The following is a 25,786-nucleotide window of genomic DNA, read 5'->3' on the forward strand; positions in this document are numbered from 1 at the left end:
GGTCCTGCCTACTATCAGGTGTGCTGGCTCTATGGTGTGTCTGACTTTTGATCAGGATTCAACATGGAACACCACAGGCTATTGTTTAGAATTCTTGGTTCCCCACAGGCAGTACTGTCTGGGGAGGTTTGGGAAGCCTTAGGAGGGGGGCTTGCCTAGGGAAATAGGTCACTGGGGCCAGGTTGCTGGGGAGTCTTGCTTGTCCCTGGCTCTTTGGCATTTTCCTGTTTCTGAGCACTGTGAAGTGAACACGTGCCTTCTGTCATGCATCCTGCTGCCATGCTGCTCTCTCTGCACAAGTCCACAAAGCTAAGCTGAGTGGCCAGGAAATAAACCTCGTGGAACTGTGACCCACCCAAAACTTCTCTCCCTTCAAGTTGCTCTTTTAGCGATTTGAGGTCATTATGCAAAAGTAACTAAGATAAACACTAAATCAAGAACAAAGTTAAATAAAAATGGTAGCATGGTAAGATCTAGTCTCTTTACTACCTTTCTCTGGGTCCAATATTTAGAACTGATAGATTTATAGTGAAAACAGGCTGAATAAATATGATGGGAATGTCGCTAGGGCAATTTCTTATCTAGATACCCAAGGCCATCCATGCAGATAACTTTGGACAAAGAAAGCATGTTTTTTGAGTATTTTCTTATTCTGTAGTGGTTATGATAGCTTCAAGGTAGAGTCTAAACAAGACAGACTTAGCAATGTCAGTGAACATGATACGCATCTTGGAAAACAGCACATCTGCTCCTACCACTGGGAACACAACCACTAAATAAGAGATGAAGCAGTATACAGCCGCATTTCAGAAGAAGTATGTATGGAAAAGCTGCATGGTTTATCACACAGGCTCAACATTGTGTTCCCTGGACTCAGGGAAGAACTCCGGAAGTAATATTCTACAAAAATAACTTTGTCTCATAATTAATTCAATCATGTCATGATTAAGTTAAAAAAACAACAAAAACAACAACACAGGACTTACCTAAGAAGAAAACAGGGTAGGGGAGGAGTCACCAGATGAGTAGTATAATCCTTTGAGGGCAACTTTTATGATCTCTGGGCTGTGGTCCCACTTTCGTCTCTGGGATACAGTATAGTCAGCTACACACTCAGGATTCCAGCATTTCCATCTGTTGAATACAAATAATAGTGTAATTGTTTACCCAATAACTGCTTCGTGAATTTTAGGGTCCCAGTGTGACAGAAAAAAGGAAGAACAAAGACTAGAAGAATGCTGATCTGTAGAGCAGGACACACTGACGTCACACAGACCTCCACACAGCTATTGAGACTTAGGGCTCTTAACTGGCAGTTTCCACCACTTGCTTTTTAACCAAAACATGAGTTAGATACCACAAGGCAAGGCAAATCCACTGAACTAGACCAACCAGGAAAACAACAGCACGCTTCTATAGTTGAGGGCAACAGAAACGGGGAAGGCTGACTGGGAGTCAGACAGTACAGAGAGAAGCCCATTCCCCCGTGCCTTAGTGCCATGCACTGTCCCTCAGGGAGCCCAGCACACAGAGATACTATATCCTGTGATCATCCTATCATCCAGGCTAAGTGGGAAATGACATGGGACTGTGGACAGATGCAGTGACTAGACCACTAGGGACATGACTTGCCCAGCACAAAGAATGCAGCCTAAACAGGCTTGCCCAGGTTCAAAAATTTAAAATTTATGGCCAAGGATGACAGGCACATTTGTGTAGGGAGGCTGCAGGATCATTGAGAAGCCCCAGAAACTGAAGCTGACGTTCTGTTCTTTCCCAACCATTGGTAAATTCCCAGCGACTAGAAGCTGTGGCGATTTGGCTGATGGCAGCAGGCTTGGTGCACACGGATCAGGCCGGTTGTTTAGAAGCCGTGTTTTCCCCATGGACATTTTCCTGCTATAAAATCCCTCTCAGGGCCCAGAAAAACACATTTCAAGTGGAAAGAAATGGTGAATGAGAATATGAAAGATGCCACTGATCGTAATTTAAAATATATTGCAAAATACCATTGCATTTTGACTCAAGTTTCTAAAACATGGAATTCAGATTAGTTATTGTACTGACTTCAACTAATTATTAAATTAAACATTAAATTAATATTTAGTTACTTTTAAAAAAGTATGACTTTGGAATCAAAATGGTCCTCTATATACTATGTCTAAACCAGGAGAGGTAAATGATCCAGGTGCCAGAAAGCCTGAGGTCTGTGTCTCTGAGCCACTAACCCCTAGTCATAGCTTCATTATCAATGAAATAAAGCACAGAGATGCTGGAGGGTCAGGAATAAATCCCTCAGCTTTGCCAGTCTACATTATGGCTTCTACTATGGCTTCTATGACCGCTTCATTTTGAGATTATGTGCAAATGCAAATTTTTGCTTGTTTTTTCTTTTTAAGATGTGTTAACTTAACCTTTACAACTTTCCTATGTGTAGACAATATATCTTGATCAAATCCACTCCTAACACATTGCTTTGCATATTCTTACCTAATTTGATTCTCTCTTTGGCTTGACTGAGACAGTTTCCTATTGGTGTGAGAAAATACCCGAGATAATCAGCTTACAAAGAGGAAAGGTTTATATGAGCTGATGGTTTTAGTTTGTGGCTGCTTGCTTTGGCCTTGTCGTAGCATTGTGTGGTATAGTGAAAGAGTACGGTAGAGGATGTCTCTTAACTTCATGGCAGCCAGAAAGTAAGAGAGAGAGATGGGAAAGAGCCGGGCTTGCAATATTTCCTTCAAGGAAACCCACTCCCATAAATATTTAACTTCCCACCACCTCCCAATAAGATCGTTGGGTGGGAACCAACCTTTAACATATGATCCTTTGGAGGACATGCCAGAACCAAGCGACACTAGAGTACCCAGATTCAACAAACTATGTTCTCAGTGAGACATGGACCTAGGTTATGAAGTTGATTTGGTTTCAAATTCTGGTGTCTTTGCATTTATATATCAGTGTAATCACTGATTATGTCAATGAGTGATGCTTAATAAAATATTTAAAATATACCTCTTTGTTTCAAGTTAGTATTGGAATAACACCAATCTATTTCTTGGGTATCTTTGTAGGAAAATTGGTGAGGTGAAATCTGGTGACTCCTGACTGACTCGGGGTGGGTGGGTAATTTAAAATTACTTATCAAGGTCTAGAGGGGTGGCTCAATGTGCAGGGCACTTGCTTTGCAATCACGAGGACCTGAGTTCGGATCCACAGACCCTACATAAATAAAGCACATCTCTAATCCTAGTGCTCCTATAATAAGACAGGAGTCAAGAGACAGAGGAATCTCTGGAGGCTTATGGGCCAATTCATCTGTAATATGCAGCAGTGAGCATTACAGACTGTCTCAGACAAGGGGAGGGCAAGGATGAACATCTGATGCCGTCTCATGACTTCCACATGTGCATCGCATCACACTCAAACACTTGGGTATTTATTCACAAATGAAAACACAGACATGTACACACATATAGACTTAACAGGAAAAACACACATCAATTATAAGATTTTCCAGTAAGTATATGATTTCCCAGGCCTTGCTTCCTACCCACTGCATTATACAATCCTGGATGTAGCCACCCTGGCTAAGCAATGTTAGGGCCACTTTGCAACTGAGCGCACGAAACTCATGAAGATTAAACATGTTGTTCAAAGTCACACGGTACATGCAGAGCCTGATCTCAAACCCACATCTCTCAGAAGCTACTGTGTGTCAGTGTTGGCAACAGTTAGAGAGTATATGCAAGTCTATTGCTTGAGACAAGTTATTCCTAAGCTGCTCCTATTTCTTTTTTCTTTCTTTCTTTTTTTTTTTCGTTCTCCCTCTGAAGCATTGTCATCAGCTTTGTTCACTCAGGCTCTAGATGTGCCAGTTCTACAGTTCACGGCTCTACCTGCACCCCCACTGACCCCATTTTGTTCCAAAGACTGGTGTAAGTGTCATTTGTTCTCCCTTGATGTTATATTCCCCTTTCCCTCGCTTGCTTAATACGAAATTGTAACAGGTGAGAAAGTAGATGAACTGCACACAGCAGGTACTGTGGAGCAGGACAGGGAAATACATGCTTTAATTATTTTCTTGTTACTGGGACTTATTGGAAAGTAATTAATAATAATAATCTATTGCTTAATTATATTTATAATACAATTCTGTAGGTTAATTCTGGAGAATTCAGACTCATTGGAGCACGGAATTGAAGAGCACAATTATTTCCCAATATTGTTTTTTCCTTTTACACAAATGGGTAACTTCAGTTAGGTTAATGAAAATGGCCAAGCAGAAGCCCACAAAAGGTTGTGTTATAATGAATGAATAAGAACATGTGCAGTCTACAGCTGAAAAAAAAAACTGAATTCATACAATGTACTTGGTTTAAATTGAAAAATCTTTTCTCTTAATAAAATTAAAGGGCTCTGAGGTAGTTTAGATACTGTTACTTAGCTTATAACACTGAGGAGGAGAATGTTTACTTGATACATATTAACAAGTCATCTGAACTCCAATTATTACTGACAAACCAAACAACCTTGAAACAAAAGGACTATGCAATGGCCAGGTATAAATGAGTGAATATTTTATTGCAATTTACTGTGTTGGCAGGATTATTGAAATATCCCGTGATTCAGAGTCACAAGCTGGCCCTCAGAGGGTTGTCCCATGACAGCAAAATCTTAACGGGATAAGCAATTGTAAAATTCACCTTCATAAAGACTGGATTAGTGTGTGTTAATTATATAACTAATGGGCTTCATAATATACTCATTCAAGCATCTGCATACTTCAGCCATCCATACCTCTTCTTTTTCCTCCTTCCTCTACTCCCTTCTCTTCTCAAAGATTCCCATTTCTACCTTCATGTCATACACTTACTTCCCTGATGGTCACCAGTTTTATCCTTTGTCTTGAAACTGACATAATTTCACTCGTCTGTACAGATGAATAAAATTCTATCATGAATGTCGGAAATATTTTCTGAATTCTATTCATCTATTGGTGGACATCTAAGTTCATCTATTTTAAAAATGTAATCTTTCCTGACCCATTGACTGTTGATGCAATTTTCTCCTTTGAGGAGTATAACTTTGTTCCACAAAATGGATAGAAATACAAGAACAAAACACAAGAGTTTTCTCAAGTGTGAAATAGTGAATAATATTCAGAGTAAAAGAAATGCTATTTAAGATTTGGATGTGGCAATAATCCCAAGATCTTCAAGATCATCCTCAACTACATAGCGAGTTTGAGGCCAGTCTTGAGCTCATGAGACACTATTTCAGAAAAACAAACCAACCAAATACCACCAACCACCCTAACTGTTTAAAGAGAATAAAAATGAGAGGATTTTAAAACATAGTTATACTAAATAAATCATTTTATGCTTTTGCTAGGCATTGTTGGTTTGATGGAGTCAAGGAAGGAGTTCAAAACTGGCAGTGTTGGAGGTCCCCATCTCTAGATAGATCATCAAGTTGGTCCACTAGGGAGGGCTGGAGCAGCAAGAACACTCAAACATGGCAGATGGGGAGGCTCTCTTCCTTGGTTGGATAGTATGCCTCCATGGTCAGGGGTGGTGCAGTCTAGAAAAGCATGTGACCTCAAGCTGATCTGTGCTGAGTTCCAGGGACAAGTGAGATTAAGAATGACGTGGTGAAAATGCGAGCAACGTTGGGACTGACTCAAAGTCACTGGGAGAGGCACCAAGGACCATAGTCAGAAGGGCTAAAATCCCGAATCTGCTCACCTCTGTGTCCTCCACCATGTAGAAATTAATCTCTACTCCCTTGAAAGGACTATTCAAACCCCCTTCATTTCCAGTTTTGGCTTGCTTAGCAGGCCCCTCATCTTCAATGTCTAGTGTCTGAAAAATCTCTATATAGCTTTGAGAGACTCGGAGCAGCAGGTTTTCCTCTGCAGAGCCTAACTAATTCCCCTTTGCTAAAGAACAGTGAATGTAGTGGCTATGCTGAGACAACCAGATCTGAATTCAGACATCATCTGTCTGGGCTAACTTTAGCTGTCAACTTGATACAGCACAGAGTCAACAAAGGGAGTCTCAACTGGGGAATTTCCCAAGTCATATTGGCCTGTGGCCATGCCTATAAGAGACTGTCTTGATTGATGATTGATGTGAGAGGTCCCAGCCCACTGTGGGCAGCAACATCTTTCCATACAGGACTCTAGGCTATGGAAGAAAGCTAACCGAGCATGAGTCAATGGGCAAGCCAGAAAGCAGGCAAGGAGGCAGCTATCCTTCATGGTTCTTGCTCAGACTTCCTCCAGTCATAGACTGTTGCCTAGAAACACAGGCTGAACTGAATACTTTCCTCCATGAAATTACTGTTGGTCAGAGTGGTTTATCACAGCAACAATGAAATTAGAACATCGTCCTGGCATCAATCAACTTGTATTTCTTCCATCTAGGAGCTCTGCTCCAGGACAAACAGCCTTCACCCTGTCCTTGGGATCCTTGTATTTAGACTACTGCTTTATCCAGGTCTGGGCAAGCCAGTTGACTGATCAAAGAATCAGTTTCATCATCTGCAACGTGGAACAGGTAATGAAGACCATGACAATGCACCCTGCCATTTAGTCGTCTTTCTCACTAAATAAATATTTGTGACCCACATGGTAAACTAAATGAGTCTAAACGACAGAATCTACTCATGTCACTTACAACATACCCTGCATTACCAAAGCACCCACTTCCTGCCTTCTCTACTAGAATATGAGCTCTTTTGGTGGGATCTGATTGTAGTTACTTTTTTTTTCCATACCAAAAGCAAAACTTGTTATATAGTTAAATCATCCATTCAACAAGACTTCATTGAATGACTTCTCTCTGACAGACGTTATTATGCTAAGCATACCAAACATATAAGTGAACAGGGGCTCAAGAAAATAAGAACAGTTTAAAAGGGTTGTAAGTAACTCCATTTTTTATACAGAGACGAATGGTAACAATTATATTCTATAAACAGACCTATATTACTTAAATTATAAATAAGGTAAGGTTTTAATTCAAATACTTTAGCAATGTCATACTCTAGTCTTCTGGTGTATGAGAGTTACCTGAGCCCCAGAATACCACATCGCATATGTATAACCATTCAGATTGGTTGTTATTGTCAACTAGACACAACCTAGAGTCACCTGCGAAGAAGGAACCTAAGTTGAGAAATTGCCCAGATAAGATTGGCCTGAGACCAACTCTGCGAGAGAGCGTCTTCACTGATAATTGACCTGGAAAGACCCAACCCACTGTAGGCAGCACCATTCCTAGATGGTACTGGGCTGAGCATGAGCCAGACACTAAGCCAGCAGGCAGTGTTCCTCTCAATAGCACCGTTCTTCAGTGATGGACTGTGACCAGGAAATGTAAGCCAAATAAACTCTGTTCTCTTCAAGTGGCTTTTGGTTAGAGAAGTGGTCCTCAACTAGTGGGGCATGACCCCCTTGGGGGTCAAATGATCCTTTCACGGGAGATATCCTGCATATCAGATATTTACATTATGATTTGTTTTTTTTTCTAATATTTTTTGTTACTTTATAAATAATACCATTCAAAATTTCCACTTCCTCCCCTCCTCCCACTTCCCTCCGGCTCTCCCATTCCCCTTCCCTACATTATGATTTGTAACAGTAACAATATTGCAGTTATGAAGTAGCAATGAAAATAATCTTATGGTTGGGGTCCCCACAGCATGAGGAACTGTGTTAAGGGTCGCAGCGTCCGGAAGGCTGAGAACCACTGGGTTAGAGTACTGTATCACAGCAGCAGAAAGTAAACTAGAACAGACTCCAACCTGCATGCTGCACCCCTTGACGCTTGCCATTAAATGTACAATGTAATAGTGCTAGTTGCCAACTAGACAGACCCTAGAATCAACTGGGAAAACTGCCTCTGAGCACTCCTGTGGGGGGTTTGTTGATTCTGTAATTAAGGTTGGGAGACCCCCCACTGTGGAAGGCACCATTCCTTGACTGGGTCCTGGAGTGTAAAGGAGAAAGTTAACTGGACGGCAGGCAGCATGCTTTTCTTGCTCCTTTCTTCTGACTGTGGCCAGAATGGGGCCAGCCACTTGAAGCTCTTGCTGCCCTGACTTGGCCTGCGTGGGGGACAGTGTCCTGAACTGTGAGCCAAGTAAACCCCTTCTCCGTGAAGTTCCTGAACTGTGAACCAAGTAAACCCCTTCTCCGTGAAGTTCCTGAACTGTGAACCAAGTAAACCCCTTCTCCATGAAGTTCTTTTCCTCGGATAATCTCATCACAGAGACAGGCAAAATGACTAGGACTTGCGCTTTTACTGAGCTGAGTTTTAAAAATGCAAAACACTAGAGATTATTAGAAGATATTAACCACGCTTACAGCAATGCTGTGAGCTCTGCAGTAATCTTAATAAGTCAACAGAGAGCACATGAATTTTCATTACAGGGTGTTCTAATATTTCCCCCTCTATAGTGAAGATGGGGGTGGATCCATCATTCAAAATTACTTTCCGTTAGTGGGAAATTCTCTCCGTGGTTAGAGAGAGACCTACAACAGCCTCCCCCAGTCAGAGGAAGCTGAGAGGGTGCAACCCTGTGTCCCTCCCTGTCCCAGACATGGCTCAGGGTGGGCAGCGTCCAGAGAGCTAACCTGGCTCTACTCTAAATACCAAGGGAATGATGCAAAGACTTGGGGACTGGAGGGGTGGCAATGATGTGAGAATGTCTTGTAGTGATGGGCAGCCGAGGAAAGTGCTCCGCCTGCCTTCTACCTGCTCCTTCACTGTCACAGTCAGTTCTGATGGTCACCGAGGTTAAGCTCAGTTATGGGCAGTCTGTGAGTCCACAGCCTCCTAGGCCAAAACAGCTTCTTTTTCTCAAAATTAGGAGCACTACCTGCAGCACGCACAGCCTTCACCCTGTTCTCTGCGTCTTCCCATAGAAATCAAAGCGTGGATTGCACGCTTTTACATCAATTACCATAAAGGACACGTGCCAGCAGGCATTCCACTCCTCCTGCACCCTCATTATAAGATGCGTTGCAGTATTTCTTTCTCAGTTGCTCAGCATTTGTGGGCAGGAGGGATAGATGGTTATTTTAGTGAGGGAGCTAGTCTCAGAAATATGAATCTAAACCTATCCTAAGGAAAGAAGAAGTTCAGTTTGGAATCTTAGAAAAAAAGTATCTAAATATACTGGTATACTGTGACTTCATCATCTTTTCCCTGTCTTCTTGGAAACATTTTCAGTGTTTAAACAAAGAACCGTAGCCAAACAGTAACTCTGGAACTCACATTCAGCTTCCAGTTGCTTAAAGAAAATGGTTAACCTTTCTTCCTCAGATCTTCCTAACCATCTTTCTATGCTTCTGTCTTTGCTCACATAATAAAAGTATATTTTCAATGCAACGCAAAGCTCTCTGCTTATAGCTAGCTCTTGGTTGGTTTGCATGTAGAAGGTGAAACCATCAGCAAGACGTGTTAACTAATTCTCCCTTGTAATTTGGAATGAAATCCTGAGCAGAGTCTTAGGAAGCTAATTGGGTAGCTACCGGATGGAGTTGGAGGTCCAGGAATGCGAGGAAATTCCTGCAGATTAACCCAAGGCACGGCTTCCTCTTTCTGAGGCCTCATACCTGTCTAGCATGCAGAGAATCATTCCAGGAACAAATAATACTGTCAGCCTCTACCAACCTTCCAAGTGTTTACATGGGTACTGGGCTCCAGGAAAAGGCAGGGAGGAAGGGGGCTCTCAAAACAGGTTCTTTGGAGAAAACACACATGGCCACAGACACTAAAAGTTTTAAAGGCTGGATAATTTCCTGGATTTCTTTTCCGTACCAACATTTGATTTTATTGAATTACATTTTGAGAAGTAAAGATAATTCAAGAATAGGGTCAGACCATAAGGTATATGAGAGCCAGATAGAACACAGGAGATAAAGAGTCCAGGTAAAGAATGTATTTGGAGACTCTGTTATACAGAACTCCTTCCTCTTTCTGGACTGTCCCTGCTTTCTTCTGAAATGTAAATGAATTTACTCATGTTTGAAAGAGAAAAAAGGAAAATGGAAGATAAACTAGAAATCATTAAAATCACCTTCCATGCTTCTGCCTCCTTCCTTCTTTGGGCACATAACACCACCTAGCTCAGCCTGTCTGGGCACTGGGGGCGAATCCTCAGGGCGGGCGGGAGTTACTTTGTTTCACTGGCCTGCCTGCAGCAAGCAAGGTGGGCGCTTTGTTTACGACACGGAGATCTGAGCTCCGTACCAGCAGAGACATCACTGGGGTGAGTTTGTGACGCAGCAGCAGCCCCAGACAGGGAACTCAGAAGTTCCTCACACCCCCACCCCCACCCCTCCCTGGCTCCCTGCAGAGACTCTACTCCCTGCAGACTGCCTCTCTGTTCCTATCCCACCCAGCTTGCATCCAGAACCCTTCTTCCTTCTGCCCCCTTCCCTTCTTTGGGCACATAACACCACCTAGCTCAGCCTGTCTGGGCGCTGGGGGCGAATCCTCAGGGCAAACAGGCAGACAGGAGTTCCTTTGTTTCACTGGCCTGCCTGCACCAAGCAAGGTAGGCACTTTGTTTACGAACTACCCAACCAGCAAGGAGAGCTGATCTTGGCACCAGGAGAGCCATCATTGGGCACGGAGATCTGATATTGTCACCAGGAGAGACATCACTGGAGCACCAGGAGAACCATCACTGGGAAGGTACAACAGTAGGCAAGGAGACCTGATCCTGTAAAAGAAGATCCATAGGAGAGCATTCGGAGGAAGAGATGGCCAGGCGCCAATGCAAGAATTCACCCAACAATCTGAAAAATAATATGAAACCACCAGAACCCAGCGACCTCACAACAGGAGGACATGAACACCTTAATCATGAAGAAGTAGAAAAAATTGACTTTATGAAAGTGATTGACGCCCTTAAACAGCATGTAAAAAATGCCCTTACAGAAATGGATGAGAAGTATAACAGAAAGTTTGAAGAATTGAGTAAATCAGTGAATGATACCCTAGGAAACCAAGGAAAAACAATCAAACAGATAATGGAAACAGTTCAAGTCTTGAAAACTGAATTGGAGGCAAAGAAGAAAACACAAACAGAAGGCTGGCTGGACATGGAAAATCTAGGTAAATGAATAGAGTCTACAGAAACAAGCATAACCAACAGAATACAAGAGATAGAAGAAAGAATCTCAGATTCTGAAGATACCATAGAGAAAATAAACACGCTGATCAAAGAAAACAAAGGCCAACAAACTCTCATCACAAAACATTCAGGAAATATGGGACACAATAAAAATACCAAACCTAAGAATAATAGGAGTAGAAGAAGGGGAAGAAGCACAGCTCAACAGTCCAGAAAATATACTTAATAAAATTATAGAAGAAAACTTTCCCAACCTAAAGAAAGATATACCTACGAAGGTTCAAGAAGCATACAGAACACCGAATAGTCTGGATCAAAAAAAAAACATCCCCTCGCCATATAATAATCAAAATACAAAACATACAGAACAAAGAAAGAATATTAAGAGCTGCAAAGGAAAAAGGCCAAGTTACTTATAAAGGTAAACCTATCAGACTTACACCTGACTTCTCTATGGAAACAATGAAAGCCAGAAGGTCCTGGATAGATGTACTGCAGAAACTAAGAGACTGTGGATGCAAGCCCAGACTACTATACCCAGCCAAACTTTCGTTCACTATAAATGGAGAAAACAAAATTTTCCAGGATAAAAACAAATTTAAACAATACGTAGCCACAAATCCAGCCTTACAGAAAGTAATAGAAGGAAAATCACTAACCAAGGAGTCCAACAATGACCACAATATCTCAGACAACTAGAGACCCTTCACCAGCACAACACAAAGAAGGGAAACACACAAAATTTACTACTAAAAAAAAATGACCGGAGTTAACAACCACTGGTCATTAATATCACTTAATGTCAATGGACTCAACTCACCTATAAAAAGGCACAGACTAAGAGATTGGATACGAAAACAGGATCCAACATTCTGCTGTTTACAAGAAACACACCTTAACTACAAAGACAGACACCTACTCAGAGTAAAGGGTTGGGATAAGGCGTATCAAGTTAACGGACATAAGAAACAAGCAGGTGTGGCCATACTAATTTCTAACAAAGTTGACTTCAAACTTAAATCAATCAGAAGAGATGGAGAGGGACATTTTCTACTCATAACAGGAACAATAAATCAGGATGAAGTCTCAATCCTGAATATCTATGCCCCTAATACAAAAGCACCCACGTACGTAAAATCACCTTCCATGGCTCTTGGCATGGACAGATTCCAGAAGAAATGGGAGAGGCTGGCTTTAGAAAAGAAAGTGATCTGTCCCCTTCTCTTCTGGCTTCAGGGAACAATAAACACCAGCAGCAAAGAGTCCCAACTGAGGGACCACTCCAGGTAGGAGCCTGCTGATGCTCTTCCCACACTCCTCCCTACTGGGAATATAGAACAAGGTTGGAAGAAAACCTGGGCCCCCAAATATAGCCCTTGGAGGAAGACATGGCTGTGAATGACCAAAGCTTTACCTCCTTCCATATGTAGAATGCCACCAAAACGCCATCAGCAAAGAACTTGAAACTGCTAAGTTTGTGTATCTGGAATTCACTGTATAAAGTATTTCTATCTGGATTGCACTGGGGAAAAGCGATGATATGGCAGAGGCGGTCTCAGTTAGAAGATGTCTCCCTGCAGCCAACCAGACTGTGCCTCTCCTTGTGACTACCTCCCACAAATGGTTTTTGCAATAAAAATAAACTCCCACAACAAATTAATTACATGGGAAAGCAATTTACATTTCACCCCAGATTTCACAGTTGTTATTTTTTTCATCAGATATGAGTTAGCCAAAGTAATTAGAAGAAATGATTAGTGACGTTCTGTATTGAATATGGGTCCAAACCAACAAACAAAGCGAGTGGAAACAGCTTTCATTCTCTGTTTCCTTCTGAGTGGTAATAGTTTTTGTTCTCACAATGGTTTCGGGGGGACTTATAGTAATTCTGGAGAATACACTTTCTGCAAAAATAGCCTTGGGCTCTTTTTGTTTTTGAAGTAGAACTTTATAATTCAGTAGGATCTTACAACATGGCTGCTTCATCCCGAAAAGACAAACTGCTAAAAATCCAGCATTGGATCATCTGTGGGCAAGTCTTGGGTCACCCCTGAAAAATTTAGCCCAGTAAGACCTCCTGCTTTTCATTTCTCGGGTGGCACTGTGCTTCCGAGGGGTAGCTGGGGCTTTTAGGCATTTGCATCAGTTCTTGCTGTCTTCACATTTTAAAACAACCTTCCAATGGATGGATACAGTGCATCCAATGGGAATGGCCTGTTCCCAATGTGAGCTACTTCCGTTAAGCTGACTGCCGTAGCTCACTTCCTTTACTGTCTGGATACTCAGGTGTGGGGAAAACCTGATGGCTAGACACAAATACCAAAGGTAAAATTCATGTTTACAGAGTCTCATTCTTAAAAAAATATATATTTTGTTGGCATGAGTGCACATGTGTGGTATCTGTGCATGGATGTGTGTCCATTTGCAAGTGTGTCAGCACATGCCTGTGTGTGGAAGTTGCCACTGGTGTCTCCTTAATTGCTCTGCACCTTACAGTGGAACCCAGAGCTTGCCAACTCATCCAGCCTTGCTAGACAGCTTGCTCTGGGGATCCCATTGCTACCTCCCACAGACTGGGACTCCAGGCAGGCTGCCAAACCCATCTGACATTTACATTGGTGCTGGGGAGTCAAACTGGTCCTCATGTCTGCGTGGTAGATGCTTTATCTGCTAATTCATTTCCCCAGTTCACAAGGGTTTGCTCAAACTTGCCTCAGACTGGTAATTCTCCTGCCTCTGTTTCTTCAGTTCATTCTACCATAATCAGCCCTACTCTTGAAGACATTAAAATGTTGCCATAAATTGAGATTTGAAATAAGTTAGTATCAATTTCTCTATTTAGGGGTTATTTTATGATACAACTTTATAGTAAATGTAGTCTTCAAGGACTATTGGTTTTATGATTAGCAGTTTCAAGCAAACCACCTGATACACCTCCACCATGATTCTAACAAATATTTGCTTTGTGGCCACTCTGCTAGGCACTATGACATTGTTAGCATGCATTACAAAGTAACTTAGCTGGCCAGGGTTGCTGGTGCATGACTTTAACGCCAGCACTTAGCAGAGAGGTAGATGTAGAGAGAGGCAGAGGCAGAGGCAGACAGGCAGAAGCAGGAGTATCTCCATGAATTCAAGACCAGCCTGGTCTTCATAGCAAACTCCAGACTGGCCAGGGCTACACAGCAAGAACTTATGTCAATAAATAAATGTACAAGCAGACTGATTTCTGTTTTCATGTTACAGTGACCACAGAGAAAGAGCGGTGACGGTGTTCTCCTTTACACCAGAACGCTGTCTTTTCCCTGTGCAATGAATCCAGGTTGCCCCTTTCTCCCTTAAACCAAAGCATCGACATTTCAATTCTAATCTGCATTTGTGAAATGCATTTCTATTTCTTTCATTCGTGACATTAATCACAGCATCCCAGGGAGACATTCCATTTTATGGTTTCTATTTTACTCAAGAGAACTAAAAAAGCAAGAGCTTCAACGACTTTCTCAAAGTCAATAGCAAACCAGGGATCAGGATTCCAAGTTTGCAAATGCCTACCTTGTGCCGACCTTCAACACATTTTTAACCTCTCCAACAACCTAAGGGCTCTATTTTTCTGTTTCACTAACTATAATAAATTAGAATAAAGACACACTAGCTGAGGAGGAAGCATCTGGTTTTTAACACAATATCATTACTGTATTGCTGCTTCAATCTAAGCACTTAACATTCTTCTAACCTATTCAACCTGTCTATTGGACAACCATCAATTGCTCTTTTGAGTTGGGTCTACCCTCATGTAACATCCATTTGTGAAATTACCTGGAGAAAATATTACTAAGAAATATTTTCTTAGTAATTCCAGCACAGGGGAAATGCTCTATTAATGACGGGTATCATTTACCGGAATTGCCCCACTGTGGTCATGTGCAGACAACATGCAAATATTGGCTGTGATGGAACTGACAAAGCAGAAAACTCCTGTGGAAGATTTACCCCAAATCCAGAGACCACAAGCACATCAGCTTCCTAGGGCTGTGCTTGCTCACAAAATTTTCTTTCCTATTTTTGAAACTGGGTAGGCATTTACTATGTGGGCCTTCAAGGGCCTGGCCACTGATCTCCCTCTTGTGACCTAGGGTCCCTGGAGGATTGTAAGCACAGGGAATTCCAGAGCTGTCTCTGTACCCCTGTTTCCAGGGGCAGGAACTGAGGGAAAGTCATGTGGATGTCACTTTGTCTCTCTTGCAGCCATTACTCTATGTGCTTTTAAAAATTAATAATACAGATTAGAGGCAAAATTCTGAAAGAAAATAAGTTTTTAAAAGCTTTACAGCTTAGGACAGGGACATTACGTAATTATGAATAATAATTATCATTTCAGATCTTGAGATCCCTGGGTTATAGCCATCCTAAGACAATAAATAAATGAATGAAAACGAACTTGGTAAAAAGGAACTTGGTCATGGTTGAGGAGGAAATCCAAGCTATAATGGAGAGTGTAGTGCTTCCAGGTTTTCTAGCTGGTTCTACGGCATGAAAGTGTAGATGGTGTCTCTGGACTTTAATAAGGCTCTTTTGCAAGACCAAAAGGGTCGTGAGGCTTGGATTTTACCTTGGTCAAAACTGAAATGATTAGTGGATACAGCTCCACACTGCCCCCTGGTGCTATCATGTTTAACCGTTCTTGGGAATGCCTCAACCTGAGTGTAAGCTTGGTTTATACTGTGGCTTGTGAATATAGAACTATGAAAACTTATTTTACTCAACATTCAAGTGTCCTATTGGTACCATTTCTCCAGGGCTTGACCTGAGTATCAGGGAAGAATGCAAATTACTTATAAAAGGGATGTCAAGGTTCTATTGTAGTTATCTCCACAAGGAGGTGGTGCTGGGCATGGAGTTGTCCTAGGAACAAATGTCAGTACAAGAAAAGTGCACAATGCACCAGATACCACTGACCCTCAGTCATCCAATCCCATCTCAAACTCACACATAGAGATCATATGAGAAGACAAAGGTCATTGAGGTCATGTTTAGCTTTAATGGCAATGAGCTTGTGGCTTAGATGTCAAGATATGACTTTAAGATGAAGGTTTTCCTCAGCTCTGACAGATCAGGAATGCAGTAGTCAGCGCCAGGTTCGACCAAGGGTAACTTACAGTGCCGATACCCTATTCTTTCCCTCACCAATGAACTGGAGCTTGGTGAGGCTCTCTGGAACCTTCCTGTGCACTGTGCACAGGCAGGGTGCACCACCGGACTGTGCCACAAATCAGACAGTCCTAGTCTATTTCCAGGAGCTGATAAAGAGCCCCTAGCTTCACCGTTGTAGGCAATGGTGATCTTGTATCACTGAAGGCTTTTCCTCCATATTTTGATAGCAAAGGGTCCCTTCATATCCGTGTTGGGTGTGTTTCCTCCTGCTGTGCCATGTAGACTTCCATCAACAAGGGGATTTGTGCTTGGCTTTGCATTATGCTAAACACATCCTGGTAGATTCTTAACCTTAGTCAGGATACAGCTGATGGAAAACCTTCAGTGACTTCGTCTGCTCACCCTCCCCTCACTTTCCTGTTTCTCTCAGGCCACATCTGTGAGCTTTCAAGGTGTATTCTATGAGACAGGTAGGATACCAGTCATGTGGCACATTTGTACACTGTCTGGAGGCTCAAACCTTGACATTTTTATTTTTCAGTGACTCTGTAAGGTTCATTTTCAGATCCTTCATCTAGACAGCATTTCCTTCCTTCCTTTACTGAGAGCACATTTCCTTTGTCAAGTCTATTTCTGAGTCCATATTTGCCAAAGCAATTTTCACAATGAGAGAAGAATAAAGGGAAAGCTTATAAATCACATGGGGACCAAAACTGTTTCTGTATTGCTGTTTAGAGTATACTTTTTCATACTGCAAAGTTAGGAAAGCAATGTAAGCTGGGCAGGGATCTTTGTAGTAACTTGACTCCATGTCATCTGAATGGGTCCAGAAGCAATATGTCTTCTCTACTTTCTGCCATGAAGAGTTTGCTTAGTCACAAGATGGTGTCTGAGTTACTTCTCTGTTGCCATGACCAAACACCGTGACTAAGGAAACTTATTAAAGAAAGCATTAAATTTAAGGTTCCTAGTACCAAAGGGCTAAAGTTCATGACCATCACAGTGGAGAACAAAGCAAGGGGCAGGCAGGCATGGTGCTGGAATAGTAGCTGAGAGCTTATATCTGATTCACAAGCACAAGGCAAAGAGAGAAGAGTAAGTGGCAGTAGTGTGGGCTTTTGAAACCTCAAAGCCCACACCCAGTGACATACCATTTTTAAAAAGGCCTCCTAATCCTTCCCAAACAGTTCTGCCAATTGGGAATCAAACATTCAAATATATGAGCCTATGGGGGCCTTTATCACTCAGACTACCACAGATGGTACCAGTTAGATTGTTCTAGTAAATGAGAAAGTATAAAGGGCTTAGCCTGGTATTTATCTACAGAAGGTCACCTAAAATATACCCAACCAGCCATTCCCTGCTGTGAATCCCCCTACTCTCAGCAGATTCTCTTCTTATCTGATGCTAGAGTGTGTGGAGGTTATCACCAATGTCAAGTGTATATGTATGCTATTCCCTTCCATAGAATGCAGCTTTCTCTCTCCTTTATATAGCTGTCATATTAGAATACTCCATATTAATAAGTATACACATATTCAGATACATATGAATCTACCCATATATTTAGAATCCACCACATTTTACACATATAACATATAGAAAATATGAAGACATGTCTAGGTTCTATATCAGACTTGCCTGTATATGACTCCCCATCTTTCCCATCTCTGAGATATGTGTCCCAACTATATGCAAGATCCTTAGAAGTCTTAGTTTTCACTTTTCTATTTCCCCTACACACTAGGCTCAGAGTTACGGAAATCTTTGATGCTTACTCAACAGATGACAGATGACTTAGTCCACAGATCATGGGCTCCATGAAAGAACAGAGAAGCGGGCACAGACCAGACTGTAGGGAGACAGGTTTCTCAGCACAAAACCGAGCGGCAATTATATTCAAAGCAGCCCACTGGCCCAAAGGAACAGGGTCTGGTCTTTACTTCCCTGTGGACACGAACTGGGTTTCCAAAGTACAGCTTTGGGGTAGAGATCAGAAAAACACAAGTCAGTGTGATGACCCACCCGACTGAGACGGAAGATCTGACAGTTTGGCTTCTCCACCCAAGTCAGCAGAGAAAGAGAAGGAAGTCATTTTACACTGGGCAATCTTCATTTTCCTGGGGCAAAATCCAGGGTTTGATTTTGTTTATTTGTCATTTTTCTCACCTGCCTGCTAATACCTCATTTATAAAATGAGATATTTGGAATGGTAGTGCTATGGGTTGTTTCACGAACAAACTCCATGTATTGAATACCTGGTTCCCAGCATTGCTGTAAACCTCAAGGAAGTTGGAGCTTAGTGAAAGGAAGTTAGATGTCCCTGGAAGGTGATTGAGACCCCAGTCTGTCCCCTCCCTCTGTGCTTCATCAATGCCATAAGGTAAACAGCATTCTTGTCATGTGTTCCCACAGCAATGTCCTATCTCATCAAAGACCCTAAGCATAAGGAAGAAAATGAGGGCTGAAGTCTCTGAAGCTGTAATCAAAATGAACTTTCCCTTAATGAGTTAATTCTCTCTTGTGTTTAGTTGCTGTAACAGATCCACATGATTAAATTATTCTCCAAGGTTCTTCTACGGTCTAAGTTGGGATTGCTATTATTTTGAGAAGACACCACAAGCAAGGAAGTTCTCATAGAAGAAAGCATTTAATTGAGTGCTTGTTTACAATTTTAGAGGGTTAGTCCATGATTATCATGGTAGGAAGCGGGCAGGTGAGGCACTGGAGCAGTAACTGAGAGATTTACATCATGATCAGAAGGCAGCAGACACACATGGAGAGACAGTAGGCCTGGCATGGCTTTTGAAACCTCAATGCCCACCCTCAGTGACATATCTCCTGCAAGACCACACCTTCCCATCCTTCCTAAACAGTTCCACTAACTGGAGCCTAAGCATTCAAATATATGAGCCTGTGAGGTTCATTATCATTCAAACCATTACGTATACCTCTAGCAGCCTATGCCTAAAAATAGACTCCTTCCTCTTGAACACTGACTTTCATTCTAAACATTAGTTTTTCACCCAACAACACACTCTACTAAGAGAAAAAGAAGACAGGTAATTTATTTGTTGATTAGGGCCTCTTATAAGAAACTCAGAGTGGTGATCTAAATATTATTAAAATATATTTGCTTATGTTTTTACTTAACTATAGCTCTGCCAGTCTTTCTATAGTAAATGGGCTTTAAAAGGAGTTGTATTCTAAACCAAAGCTCCTCCTTTGATTAAAAAAAAAATTTGGAAATTTTGAAGGGCTTGACATTCTACGTTTTAGGCAGTTTCTCTTGTTTTCAACATTAAATATGATTAAAATCAGAACATGGGAAAGGCACTCCAAGAAATTAAATGAGGAGAAGAAAGTGGATTTTTTCTGATCAAACATAAATCAAAACTTCATTCAAAATTATTAATTTTAATAATTTAATGGTAAAGGGTATTATGTTATTTACTGGGAAGAGAGAAAATGATGTTAAGGCTTCAGTGTGGGAAGAGGAGAAAGATGATGATTTAAACCAAAATGACAGGTAGAAAGGTAACCATGCAATCCCCTAGCTGGTGCTTCTTACAGCACTTGCTTGTTTTGAAATGTCCTTTGAGCATAGGAGACAATACATTTAATCAAATGATTTTCATTCTTTTCCCTACAGCTTCTAACTAATGAATTTATTTCAGTGAAAACACTTTCTCAGCATGCTCAGCCCCTGAGGGTTTTGGAAAGTCATTTTACACTCAACACAATAAAAGAGGAGACGCAATCTCCATTAAAATCCCATCAAAATTCTTCACAGATCTGGAGAAGACAATAATCAACTTTATATGGAAAAACAAAAAACCCAGGATAGCCAAAACAATCTTATACAATAAAGGATTGTCTGGAGGCATTACCATCTCTGACTTCAAACTCTATTACAGAGCTACAGTATTGAAAACAGCTTGGTATTGGCATAAAAACAGAGAAGTCGACCAATGGAATCGAATAGAAGACCCGGACTTTAACCCACAAACCTATGAACACCTGATTTTCGATAAAGGAGCTAAAAGTACACAATGAAAAAAAGAGAGCATCTTCAACAAATTGTGCTGGCAAAACTGGTTGTCAATCTGTAGAAGAATGAAAATAGATCCATATCTATCACCATGCACAAAACTCAAGTCCAAATGGATTAAAGACCTCAATATCAGTCCGAACACACTGAACCTGATAGAAGAGAAAGTGGGAAATACTCTACAACACATGGGCACAGGAGACCACTTCCTACGTATAACCCCAGCAGCACAGACATTAAGGGCATCATTGAATAAATGGGACCTCCTGAGACTGAGAAGCTTCTGTAAAGCAAAGGACACTGTCACTAAGACAAAAAGGGAACCCACTGACTGGGAGAAGATGTTCACCAACCCCGCAACAGACAAAGGTCTGATCTCCAAAATATATAAAGAACTCAAGAAACTAGACCATAAAAAGTTAATCAACCCAATTATAAAATGGGGCACTGAGCTGAACAGAGAATTCTCAACAGAAGAAGTTCAAATGGCCAAAAGACACTTAAGGTCATGCTCAACTTCCTTAGCGATCAGGGAAATGCAAATCAAGACAACTTTAAGATACCATCTTACATCTGTCAGAATGGCTAAAATAAAAAACACCAATGATAGCCTTTACTGGAGAGGTTGTGGAGAAAGGGGTATACTCATCCATTGCTGGTGGGAATGCAAACTTGTGCAACCACTTTGGAAATCAGTGTGGAGGTTTCTCAGGAAATTCGGGATCAACCTACCTCTGGACCCAGCAATACCACTCTTGGGAATATACCCAAGAGATGCCCTATCATACAACAAAAGTATATGCTCAACTATGTTCATAGCAGCATTGTTTGTAATAGCCAGAACCTGGAAACAACCTAGATGCCCTTCAATGGAAGAATGGATGAAGAAAGTATGGAATATATACATATTAGAGTACTACTCAGAAGTAAAAAACAGTAACTTCTTGAATTTTGCATGTAAATGGACGGAAATAGAAAACACTATCCTGAGTGAGGTAAGCCAGACCCAAAAAGAGGAACATGGGATGTACTCACTCTTATTTGGTTTCTAGCCATAAATAAAGGACATTGAGCCTATAATTCGTGATCCTAGAAAAGTTAAATAAGAAGGTGAACCCAAAGAAAAACATATAAGCATCCTCCTAAATATTAAACTTCATCAGGCAATGAAAGGAGACAGAGACCCACATTGGAGCACCGGACTGAAATCTCAAGGTCCAAATCAGGAGCAGAAGGAGAGAGAGCACAAGCAAGAAACTCAGGACCGCGAGGGGTGTACCCACACACTGAGACAATGGGGATGTTCTATCGGGAATTCACCAAGGCCAGCTGACCTGGGTCTGAAAAAGCATGGGATAAAACCGGACTTGCTGAACATAGCGGAGAATGAGGACTACTGAGAACTCAAGAACAATGGCAATGGGTTTTTGATCCTACTTCACGTACTGGTTTTGTGGGAGCCTAGGCAGTTTGGATGCTCACCTTACTAGACCTGAATGGAGGTGGGTGGTCCTTGGACTTCCCACAGGGCAGGGAACCCTGATTGCTCTTAGGGCTGACGATGGAGGGGGACTTGATTGGGGGAAGGGGAGGGAAATGGGAGGTGGTGGCGGGGAGGAGGCAGAAATCTTTAATAAAAAAAAGTTTTTTTTTTTTGGTTTTTCGAGACAGGGTTTCTCTGTGGTTTTGGAGCCTGTCCTGGAACTAGCTCTTGTAGACCAGGCTGGTCTCGAACTCACAGCGATCCGCCTGCCTCTGCCTCCCGAGTGCTAGGATTAAAGGCGTGCGCCACCACCGCCCGGCGTAAAAAAAAGTTTTAAAAAAAATAAAAGAGGAGACACAAGATCAACTTGTTCTCACAACTTTGTCCTCTGTCCTCTAGGTAGGTGTGTGGGAGAATTACCACTTTTACTATTCGCTTTGCCTCTCTATTGGCCAGTCAATAATGGGCCCTTGCTATCATCTTGGCAGGTAGATGTGAACACCCCTTTCCCTGACTAGGAAATAGAGCTTCAAGAAGGCTAAGCTACTTGTAGTAAGCTGATATGTTCACGAGAATTAGGTTTCGCCAAGTTCTAATTCAGTTTCCTCAGATCTGCAGAACAAAGGATATAAATGCTTAAGCAACTGACAGTGATTTGAAGGTAATTCTGACATCCAATTCTTGCCATTCTAGGATGGTGTTTGCCTGAGCTGCAACCTCTAGAGTTATGGGGCACAAGAAAGGCTACAGGACCTTTACCTACAGAAGAAAATCAAGAAAACTGCAGCTCTTCCAGATCTCTCTTAAAAACCCTCAAGAGGCAGGTGTCCTGCCCTATATACAAAAGGGATGAGTGTTGGAAAAATGTCAAGAAGTATCAGAATAGAGAATGCCCACCCCATCCCAATTCATAACTGGGTCCTTTCCCTTCTTTGTCTAGATACACTTCCACACAACTGCCCAATCTTCGTTAGATGTAACCATGGAATATTTACCCCCACCCTGAACTTTAGATGTACATTTCTGAAGACTACCTTGTCATGTAATACCCTACATTTGTTTTGTTTTTCTCTTCAGAAACTGTCCTGTGTTATAGAAGCATCATCACCCAAGAAATAGAATCCAAGGGAAGGATTTTATGTTTTCCTCTCCCACAAAAGTGTAAAAAGTACACCTTCAAATGGATTAATCTTTGCTCTGTCTCAGCTAAGATAGAAGGGTGAGTCTAGAGAGATGGGATGATCTGTAATCATCCCCTGGAAGGCAGTCTACTCTATAGTCAAGAAATGTCTGAAGGACTACTGTTTTTATGATACACGTTTCAGAAAGTTGAGCTCTGGAAATTTCACAGCTGGTGCATTTTCATTTCCACTAAGTGCTCAGGACCCCAGGTTATGACTGTATTGTGGGTGCAGCTCTTGGACAAACCACTAGTCCAGAGTTTGAAGTCTGCAAAATGAATGGACTCCTTTGACTTCAAAGATGTTTCTTATACAATTTCCTGTCTTGATTTGTGAAAAAAGATTTAAATTTAAGGGAAATCTCTCTCTCTCTCTCTCTCTCTCTCTCTCTCTCTCTCTCTCTCTCTCACACACACACACACACACACACACACCTTATTTTATATGATGAATGCAACACTGGTGTCTTCCCTACAAGTTTGGTAAGGTATTTTAATCATCATCACTGATGGTTATGTGTTTAGGTTACTCTATATCAAGATACCATGGCATATTAAACATTTTAAGCTGAAGGAATCTGAGAGCACAACAGAAGAACAAAGCCTGCTCTCACACTTTTTCCTTTGTCCACTGAGCAGTCACAGACTTGTCACTTGAAAGATTCCCTCCCCAAGGCGGTAGGGAAGGCCTTTCTTCCTGAAGACTCACAGAGAAAAGAATTGGAACAAAGGACCTTGTTGCTTCTCTCAGCTTAGCACCATCGAATCCCATCCCTTATCAATCATATTTCTCGATCACTGTCCCTTTCCTTATCAAATAGGACATGAAAATTAGATGAGCTTATCTCTTTCTTTGGGTCTTCGTTTTCTTATACAGTCTCCAGTGTCACATAACATTTATATCAAGTAAATTTGTTTGCTTCCTTCTTGCTATTGACAGGAGCCTTAGCTATGAACCTAGGAGGTATAAAGAAAAGACATATGATAACATAGTAAATAATGGTAAACACCATTCATTTACACAAAGCTGAGGCTTAACCTACTTTGCTGTTGTAGTCTAAGGGTTCTACTGCAACCCTAGAAATACCAAAGATTGTGATAACTTTTTTCCATACAAGTTAATGAAATACATAAAAGTTCAGAAATTAAAAATAAAACAATGAGGAATTTTCTTTTTATCAGACATATTGTTAAACCGGTATTTTATAGTCAAGAGAAGTATTATGCAATGAGTTACTAAGTCATGTTCCCAAGAATCTGCAAGACATTTCCATATGGTACCAGTCTGCAAAGCTTTATAGCACATTCACAAATCTCGGTGACAAGGAACTCATGTTAATTTCTTAAGAGTCAATGTCATTTTTCCAATACAATTTTATTTCCTTATACATTGTAATTTAAAAAACTACATTTCTTCTTAAAAAAACAAAGGTAACCACATAATCAATAAACACATGAACAAACTACGTATGTCTCATGTATTTAAGGTGTGTCTTGATATTACTAAATATAAAGCAAAGCCTACATTCTGAATGTATTCTATTATTTTATTTCTTTTGTGGTACTTACTATAGTTCATGTAGCTTGCATATATATTTGTTATTTTTTCCTTTGATTCTAATGTACAAAGAAAGTCATTTTCATCTTATTCCAATCAGAATGGCTAAGACCAAAAAAGTGAGTGATACCCAGGCCCAACAAATATATCTATACCACAACCCCCATACTTAAGGCTCAGAGATACTGAGGAAGAAGAGGTGGAAAGACTTTAAGAACCAGAAGAACAGGGAATTACTATGAGATTGTGTCTGTTATCAATGTCAGGAGCTATAACCATAGTTTTGCCCACATGACTTCCTAAACATGAGTTTAACAAGGACAAGAACAGATACACCAGTGTGGATGGGGGAAAGCCCATAAGGCTTCAACCCGACACAGGCCTACAGTCAGCTAAGAAGTGCCAAGAGCAGTAGAAAAAGGAAAGAGGTAAGAGCACACCAGTTGACGATCCAATACCAAATGGTCATACCTGAAACTATCCATAAAAGTGACATTATACAAACTAAGCAAGTTGTATTTGTGTATGTGGGAATATACATGTATGTACATTAACATAAATGTATGTAAGGGGAATTAATTAATAAAAGAGGCCATGAATTTGAAAGAGAGCAAGGAGAGGTGTATGGGAGGTTTTGGAAGGATGAAAGGGAAGAAGAAAATGATGTAACTTTAATAAAAAAATAAAATAAAAAAGCAAATGGCAACAAATGCTGGAGAGAATGTGGGGAAAGGAACACACTTATTCACCGCTGGTGAAAGTACAAACTGGTATAGGCACTCTGGAAATCAGTATGGAGGGTCCAGCTGTTCCACTTCTAGGCATATACCCAAAGGACTCTATATTCTATGACAGAGATACCTGCTTCTCTGTGTTCATTGCTGCTTTAGTCATAATAGCCAGGAAATAGAGAGAGCCTAGGTGTCCCTCAATGATGGATGAGCAATGACAATGGGGTTCTCACACACAATGGACTATTATGAAGCGGTAAAAAAATGGAATGTGAAGGTAAATGAAAGGAGTTGGAAATAATCATTGTGAGTAGGTAACCCATACCCGCAAAGACGAACACCGCATCTTCTCCCCTGTGTGAATGCTAGCTTTGAATCTCTAGATACATGGGATACAACAAGAGCTTGATATCTCCATTTTTCTCATTATAGTTTTAGAAAATCCATATTAGAAGAGATCTACCAGGTCATCACACCTTCC

General features: G+C 41.2%; 1 protein-coding gene across 1 annotated transcript in view; it reads right to left on the minus strand.

Moving 5' to 3' along the window:
* Kiaa1217 (KIAA1217 ortholog) overlaps positions 1-25,786 on the minus strand; it is a 789,026-nt gene that overhangs the window by 485,332 nt on the left and 277,908 nt on the right. Inside the window, exon 3 of the mRNA XM_057787133.1 lies at positions 987-1,134. The gene's annotated coding sequence lies outside the window, so the exon portion shown is untranslated. The remainder of the gene's footprint in view (positions 1-986; positions 1,135-25,786) is intronic.

Source organism: Chionomys nivalis, chromosome 13 (assembly GCF_950005125.1).
Source record: "Chionomys nivalis chromosome 13, mChiNiv1.1, whole genome shotgun sequence".
NCBI classification, from domain to species: domain Eukaryota; kingdom Metazoa; phylum Chordata; class Mammalia; order Rodentia; family Cricetidae; genus Chionomys; species Chionomys nivalis.